Below are 8,893 nucleotides of genomic sequence, written 5' to 3' on the forward strand. Positions count from 1 at the left end.
GAAAATTTTTGCAAATGAAACTGACAAAGGCTTGATCTCCAGAATATATAAGCAGCTCAAATGACTTAATAAGAAACAACCAAATAACCTAAACCAAAAATGGGCAGAAGACCTAAACAAGCAATTCACCAAGGAAGACATACAAATGATCAATGGGCACATGAAAAAATGCTCAATGTCACTAATTATCAGAGAAATGCAAATCAAAACAACAATGAGGTATCACCTCAAACCAGTCATAATGGCCATCATTCAAAAATCCACAAATGACAAATGCTAGAGAGGCTGTGGAGAAAGGGGAACCTCCTACACTTCTGGTGGGAATGCAGTTTGGTGCAGCCACTGTGGAAAAGAGTATTGAGTTCCCTCAAATGTCTAGGAATAGACTTGCCATATGACCTATGAATCCTGCTCCTGGGCATGTATCCTGAAGGAACCCTACTTCAGGATGACACCTGCATCCCAATGTTCATAGCAGCACTATTTACAGTAGCCAAGACATGGATATAGCCTAAATGTCCATCAGCGGATGACTGGCTAAAGAAGTGGTATATTTATACAATGGAATACTACTCAGCCATATAAACTGACAATATAGGGCCATTTGCAGCAACATGGATGCTCCTGGAGAATGTCATTCTAAGTTAAGTAAGCACGGTAAGAAGGAATAAAGACAAGTTACCCACAGGTACAGTTATTTTGATTAAAATATCCACACAGAAAGCAAGTCACCCTCACGACTGCTGCCAGGAGGAGCATCTGAGTGTAATAGCCCAGCCAAGCAAAGTAGATTCCGAACTTCTCTCCTTAGAATTTCCTGCAGAAAGACAGAAGGAAGTTTCAGAAGACACAAATAATCACTCTGTAGCTTCATCCTCATGTTAATTTATTTTTTCTTTTTTGGGGGGCATAATTAGGTTTATTTATTTGTTTTTAAATGGAGGCATTGGGGATTGAACCCAGGACCTCATGCATGCTAGACATGCACTCTACCACTGAGCTATACCCTCCCTCCATCATATTAATTTCTGATTCTAAATCAAGGGGGCTTTAAGTTTAAACCTCCGACTCAATTCACTCTTAAAACATATCCGTTTTCATAGCAGCCCCCAAATTCTACCATGAAATAAGAAGTGTTTTATGTATCATAGAAGTACAGATCACTGGCTCACCTGCTGAAGAGAGATAAATGAGAACAGAGCAAAGGAGGGGATGAGGCCAACTCGAGAGCAGATGCAGGGGATCATCACCACTCACTGGACAGTCTGGCACATTCAACAAATCCCCCCAAAAATCATTCTTAACAGGCTTGACACAAGTGGACATCAACAAGTGGCTCAGTCATCTGCTCCTGCCTTATCTCGGGAAAGTCCCTGGAGCAAATGCATCATAAACCACAGATAATAAGGAAATGGCTGATAATGATAACAACTGCGAGTGCAATGTCTGTCTGACAAAATATTTATAAAACTCATTGACATTGAGGGAATGGGAGAGGGCAGGAGGGATGTGGCTGAGGAAGACATTGCCCTGTATTCTTTGTATCTAGCACGTCTGTTGTTCCTAGGTTTTAAAACCTTTTCTCAGTTAATCTGGAGTAGATGGAACAGGCCAGGGAGGCAAGATTAGAAGAAAGGAGGCAGGGCATGAAGTGGTGCCAGGCTGATCCTAAAAGGGAGACCGACACAGACAGGCAGACACAGAGGGTTTAGGGATGAGGTGGAACAATGAGACGGCAGCTCAGGTGTGTCTTGCTGTTGCTGATCCTTCCCTCAACTGGCTCACTGATGATTCGGCAGTGCTGGGTAAAACCTGTGGATTTCCTCAGCTCTGAGTTCTCTCTGAGGCTTCCGGCTCAGTCTGGAGCTAAGATGAGTTCCGTGGGCTTAGCCTAAGGGGGACTCAGCTCTGAGAATAGCCTGGAATCCTGGAAAACTTCATGCAGGAATCCCTTGGGCTGGACCAGTGCTCATAGAGCTGCTGTGAGACCAGCTCCATCGTCAGAGACATGGGCGTGGACCATTCCATGGGGAAAAGGGCTGAGACTGATGCCAAATCAGATAGGAGCGACAAAGTGTGTTCATTCTTATGTGACTGGGCTTTGTGGCCTGCCTCACTGGTGGCAGGCTTAGGATGGTGTCTGGCAGAGAAAACCCTGGCAATGGGTTTGAGATGTCTTGGACTTTCTTGTTAAGCTTTTTGTAATACATTCTTATCAACTATCCATCCTGAAAATGCCAAATTCAAAACTGAAAGAATGTTAGAAGTTGCCTGCTCTAACTGCCCAATGGTAAACACACCCTGCTACAGTTAGAGAGCTGGTCAGGCAGCCTCTGCCTGGATATTTACAGTGACGGGGAGTTCATTACTTCCAAAGGTTACAAGTCGGCAGGAAGGTCAGACAGAATTTTTGAACCTTAAACAGATGTCTGCCTCCTAGTCCTTGCTGAAATGCAAGGAATAATGAGGATCCCTTCAAATGTAGTTTTGCTGATTGTTATCTCTCTCTGCAAAAGCACCCCAATTCTTAACATAAATTTTTCAAAATTCAGCTTTGATTTCTTTTTATCAAACTAATGCCATACATTCAATAAAGAGTCAAACAGTTCTCGAACACCGATTGTAAAAAGGAGCAGTTCCCAACAACTGCCCCATTTCCTGGCCAGAAACAACCACGTTCAGCTCCTACTGCTGACTCTTGGAATACTTACTCCCTTTCTCTGACTAATATCCTTGTAACACAGCCTAATAACTTTTTCAGCTTTATGTATCACCTATTTAACTTTCTATTTTGGAAAATGAGGGTTCAGATCTCTTTCAAACCCCATCTCATCTACATACCCAAACCTTCTTTCTTCCAACCTTTTAATACAGTTACATTATAATTTTCATCAGCTCAGTATCCTTGCTTTACATTATTATTACTCTGTACAGACTATTCAAAGCTGTAGCAATTTGTGCTAGTCTTACCTTTTCTTCCCTACTTTGTTTTCCTGGAGTTAATAATTGTCTTGGTAGTTCATAGCTTAGATTTCTGTGCACTTAACAATTCAACCTCAGACCTTCTCTTAACGAACAACTTTCACAATACTTTCCAATACATTGTCTACAAATTTCATCTCCTTGAATAAATCTCTTCAGATCTCCTTCCACATGGATTAACGACATGCTAGTCTTGTCACAGAGCTCAAGGGGCCACTAGTGGGAAGTAACAAGGGAATACATGGACCAGGAGCAGGGAAAAGATCAACATAATTGCCTTAGCAATACATACTTAAAATAGTGGGAAAATTGTTTTCTTTACAAACACAAACACACACACAAACCCCAAAAGCCCATAAAGAATGATTAAAAAGCGGTCAAACCCATTGCCCTGCCTTCAAATTCTGTATAACACAAAACAAAAATAACAGAAGGAAGATATCAAATAAATGTGAATCTCAACTGGGATTGGGTACACTCAGTGGCAGAGTGTGTGCTCAGCATGCATAAGGTCCTAGATTCAATCTTCAGTACCTCCATTAGAAAAAAAAATTAAAAAGAAAAAAAAATTATCAATTTTAAATATTTACATATTAACAAATATCCTCCTTTAAAACTGTGTTCTAAAGGATAACCCGGGTTAAGGAGAAAGTGCCTCTTCGTGACTGATCCTGCTGATAATTGAGGGAGGAAATTAGAGTATGACCACATGAAATAAAATTCCTTATGAAATAATGATCCCGGGTGACAATCATTTTTGGCTGCTGTCATCACAAAAAAGAGAGTCAACTGTAATATTATGTACCTTATGACAGGAGTACAAAACTTCACATAAAAAATATTTTTGCACAAAGTTGAACCTCAATCAGACCAAGCTTTTAGGGGAGGATTAAATCACTTAGCTAAAGCCAATACATAGGATGGAGAAACAAGTCTAACACCATAGGGGAGAATGAAATCAGCCAAACAGGAAATAGAGAAACCCCTCAGCAATTTCAAGGAAAATGAGAAACAGGAAAATTATAGATTAGAACACACTTGAGAGATATGCTAGCTGCAATGTCTGAATCTTGTCTGGATCTTGATTTCAACCCCAAAACTACTTAAAAGTGTATTTTTGTGACAAGCAGGGAATTATTTTGTAACCCTAAAAAAAAGAATATTCCAATTTTATTTGAAAGAGACCTTGTCATTTCACTAATGAAAGGTTAAGCTATGTAGGATTGTCTTCAAAATGACCCCATAGTGGGGGAGGGGAGGAGATGGAGATGAAAGATGCAACAACAGTGACTCTGAGTTTATAATTCTGGAGCTGGGTGACTGATACAGGCAGGCTGGCTGTACTGTTCTCTCTATTTCTGTACATGTTTGAATCTTTCCATAAAATGTGAAACAACAAATAGACTTCAGTGTTTTAAAACCCTCACTTTGAAGGTTAAGAGGTTTGCCCAAGTAGATGGGCAACTGCATGGGGCACTGAGAAAAGAAAGAACAGACACCTGGCTCCAGACCGACCTGGGGCTACCTTGACCCTCCTCTTCTCCTAACCATCCACAGCCAGCCCATAACTGCATCCTGTCAGCCCCACTCCCCAAACGCATTCCTCATTGGCTCCCACCATCTCTCATCTGGCCCAATCCAAGAGCTTCCTACCTGGCCTCCCTGCTTCCTGAGTCCCTGCTATACATTCTCCACATTATCTTTGCAAAATGTGAGTGAGAGAAAATTACTTTAGTGCTTAAGCTATCATGACTGCTTCTCACTGCGCTTAGAGTCTACACTCCTTTCCGTGCTCCTGATGCCCTTCTAAACCTCGCGTCTCATCACTCTCACCAGCGCTGGCTCCAGTATCTCCTCAAACCTGCTGAACACATTTGTGCCTCAGGGCCAATAGACAAGCTGCCTCTATTCCATGGGTGACTTTTCCCAGATCTTCAAATTCCAGCCTCCTTTTCACCATCTCAGCTCACATGTAACCTACTCAAAGATAACTTTCTTAACTCACTTCCCCCCAAGACTCCCATCTCAACACTGTGTTATTTCTTCATTTCAATCTGACATTGTTTCCTTATTTGCCCGATTATTTTTGTTTTCTCGGTTGTCCTTGGCCTGTATCCCCCCAGCAGCCTTGCCCAAACAGCATAAGCTCCCGGGGAGCAGCCAGCGCTGGTGCTCTGAGAAGACACATGCTGAGCACGACATTACAATCACGTGGTGTAGTGAAACGGTGTCGAACAGCAGATACAGAAAAGCAGTGAGAATTTCTCTCTTATTTTATAATTTAAATGAAATATAACATTTACTCCTATTTAATGAAGAATTTGGTAGGTCTTTTTTCCCAGTTCCTAGGCAGCAACCGCTAAAGCTTCCAAATTTCCCAAGATAGGAGTGTCTATGCTATTCATGGTGGAACCTTGGATGGCTTGTGTTCATGAGATGACTCAGGATGGGGACTGGCCAGCCAGAGACACCAACCATGTGGTTAGAGGAGTGGGGCTTTAAGCTTTGTGACAAGTGAGTGGCCACCAGGAGAGGAAGGGGCTCAAAGTTTAGGGCTAAGGAAAGGTTTGACTTACAGTTAGGGTTTGGGTTAGCCATGTCGGTAGTGACCCAATAAATCATGGCTTTGTAATAAAGCCTGCAGTAAAAACTTGGGGCAACGAAGTTCAGAGCTCCTGTGAGCTTCCTGGTTGTTAACACTCTTGGAGGACTGTCACACTCAGATGCCATGAGGACAACCCTGAGCCCTTCCCACTGGAGTGCTCTCCACAACAGCTCACCTGATGAGACCTAAGGGCTGCTGCTTGTCTGTGCTTCGAGGAGGAGCCCATTCCCTGTACAGAAGGCCCTGATCGCTGGGGCAGCTGAAGTCCTCTGATGGAGGTTGAAGTGGCACTGGGAATCAGAAGCAAACAGGTGAGTGTCACTGTCACAAAATGTTCACATGTTCTGTTGATAAAATCTGGTGCTAATACTTCATGGTCATTTGTAAATAAGGGGCCCTCACTTGCCAGGAGGGATGGAGGTACCATATAATTTTTCATAATTCTCACCCAGGATTAATATTAACCCCTTGAGGGTCATTTGCAAACGTGGGTGGAAAGGAACGCTTAGATGTCACAGTCCTGGGACCACCTTGCAGATGCTTAATGTCCTACAACCGGGCCAGTCTTCCACAGCAAAAATCTAGGCCACCCAAGTGCCCAAACTGCTGCAGTGGAGGGACACCTGATGGTCCAGCCCCCTCTTTGGGCACCCAGAGGAACCTGGACTCTGGCAGGTTAGGGGCAGGGTCAATTCTAAAACCCAGGCATTTTTGTCCCCACAATTCAGTAGTTATTTGGTGACAGCAAATGGAATATAAACAACAAAGTAACTTGACATGATGTCATATATTTAGCTTACTCAAGAAACAAAGTTTAAATCCAGTCATTCTCCTTCCCACCTGACCTACTTTCCTTTCTCTTGTACTAGCACCAGATTATTACCCACCCAGCCTTAACATGGGTCCTGACTCCACTTACCTCCCTCCCAAACAACACATGAGATGATTCCTCAACCTGGATGTGGGACCAGCAATTACAAGAAGCTTTAGTGGAAAAGAACTGGTTATGCACAGATGCCAAATAAACACTGTAGAATGTCCCACATTAGTAATCATGACAGCTGTTTGCAAGTGTCCCCAAAGTTCATTTAAGACTCTCACTGCTAATTTTGCTGGGACATAAATATGAAACATGTGGACTGCTGGGCTGGACTGCTAAGCTGGGTCTCTAATCCAGGAAGCTCAGTGTCTGCTCCCTGCACCCAGCTCCCTGTTCTGTTCATGCATGTGCATCAAGAAGCTGTTTAATGTCCATTTTAATATCTTAAACAGTGCATTTCAATATTGTCTTCATCCACAAATACGTGTACCACACAGTAGTAATGATCAATCTTAGTATTTGCTTTCTTTGGTCTTAGAGAGTCAGATAAACAGATAGCAAAGATAACAAAGTCATAGAGGGCTATAATATAGTATTTCCTTTATTTCAATGACAAGATTTATTTAAAGAGCTTAGATATAACATCCTTGCATTTATGGCATCATTAAGCATCTGAAGTTGTTACATTATAAAAACTTCATTTCTAGCGAGATATTATCAGTTAGAGAAGCGCTCGTAAATTTGAGGGGTTGCTGTCATCTCAGACGGAGTCCCTAAAAAATGTCAGCAATCTGCAGTATTGCCATCATGACAAGAACCCAGACAGATGAAATTTGGAAAGCCCTGTGGCTTTCTAGTGCACAGACATAAAATGTTATTTCAGAGGGAAAAGCCTGAATTACAGAAAGTGATAAATGAAATGGTCTAACATGCATTTCTCTTTCAAAGAACTAATACGTCTTTTGTCGATAATAACATCTGTCAGTAATTATGAAAAGAGCTGACAGATGCATAGTACTTAATATAAGCCAGGGCTGTTGTATCACTGACACAGATTCATTAATCCCCATAGCATCTCTACGAGGTTGGTACTACAATTATCCCCATTTTATTGGTGAGGAACTTGATAGACACAGAGGGTAAATGACATTTACAAGGTCGACAGCGAGAAACCAACACAGGTGTTCCAGCTTGAGTCTACGCTCTTGGCCACTTCTCTTTTTTTTTTTTTGGTGGTGGGGAGATAATAAGGTAATTCTGGTGGGGGAGGGGAGGTAATTAGGGTTATATGTCTATTTTAGAGGACGTGATGGGGGCTGAACCCAGGACCTTATGCTTGCTAAGCATGCACCCCATCACTTGAGCTGTGCCCTCCCCTCTAGTCTATGCTCTTAGCTTCTAATCCTCACTGTCCCACATGGTAACTGTGGGGGAAGTACAGTTCGTTCATTCATTCGCTCGTTAAACTCAGCCTTCCCAGTGCCTGAGATTCAGCAGTGAACAAGACAACATGCTTCCTGCCTTAAATGAGCTTGTCGCCTCCTGATATATTATCTTCATTTTACCCAGGAAGAAACAAGGTCAAGAAGATTAGCCTTTTCCTGTTAACACCGGAGGATACATGAGGTGCTTTATTTCAATTCTGCCATTTGACTTACACCATGGGGAGGGAAAGCTGCCTTGCAAATCCTGGAGCTCACAAACCTGTTAATCCTGAATTTTTTTTAACACTGTCCCTTACTTGATACTTGATCTGAGAAAGGATGAAGTAAACCTAAAAATGTTCTAAGAGAGCTTGTGGCTTATACAAGGTAACTAACCAGCCACTGTTTACTATCCTAACAGGAATCTGTAGGCATATTTCTTTTCTTTCTCTTTTTTCCTTTTTATGGGCAGCTTTTAAAAACCAAATCAAACCAACCAAACCAAATCACTGATAATTCAACAGCAGGTTCTAAATCACCCCCAAGACAGCAGCTAAACTCGGTTTAGACTTACAATGCGGTTTCTGGTGGTTGGATTGGAGAATGTATCTCTATGCTGAATATAAAAGTCATTCACGGAGCTCTTCTCAAATAGGGCAAAGAAAAGCTCTTGTTCCGGTTGTTGATACTTTCATCCACTTGGAGGACTTTCATAAAACATCTCAAGTTATCAAAGGCTGAGGACCGGGTTTTCAGATCATTGGGCTTCAGAGGCAATATTATGTGCAGTATCTCAGCGTATGTACAGAACACCTCCCACAGGGGGTGTACTTTTGCAAATACAAGCTTGTCATCCAAAACCTACATTGGGAGAATGAAAACACAAACCGGGAAAGTATTTTCACATTTTTAGTACACAGATTTTTCTTACGTTGCTGGTAGTTAAAGCACTTGTGTAAACACACACATATGTCACACTGGTAAAAGTGAAGATATAATAAAAATAGATTTGCAATCCATCATACATTTTTGCCTTAAAGATAATTTCTTTGTTGAAATTAC

General features: G+C 42.0%; 1 long non-coding RNA gene across 2 annotated transcripts in view; it reads right to left on the reverse strand.

Moving 5' to 3' along the window:
• The window catches only part of LOC140694792 (uncharacterized), a 50,635-nt gene extending 41,958 nt beyond the window's left edge, over positions 1–8,677 (reverse strand). For both annotated transcript variants that reach the window (XR_012070432.1, XR_012070431.1), the window contains exons 1-3: positions 8,406–8,677; positions 5,763–5,877; positions 733–817 (exon numbers count right to left, since the gene is read on the reverse strand). This is a non-coding gene — a long non-coding RNA (uncharacterized lncRNA). The remainder of the gene's footprint in view (positions 1–732; positions 818–5,762; positions 5,878–8,405) is intronic.
• Between the last annotated feature and the right edge of the window lie 216 nt (positions 8,678–8,893).

The sequence above is a fragment of the Vicugna pacos genome, unplaced genomic scaffold, assembly GCF_048564905.1.
Source record: "Vicugna pacos unplaced genomic scaffold, VicPac4 scaffold_104, whole genome shotgun sequence".
Taxonomy (NCBI): Eukaryota; Metazoa; Chordata; class Mammalia; order Artiodactyla; family Camelidae; genus Vicugna; species Vicugna pacos.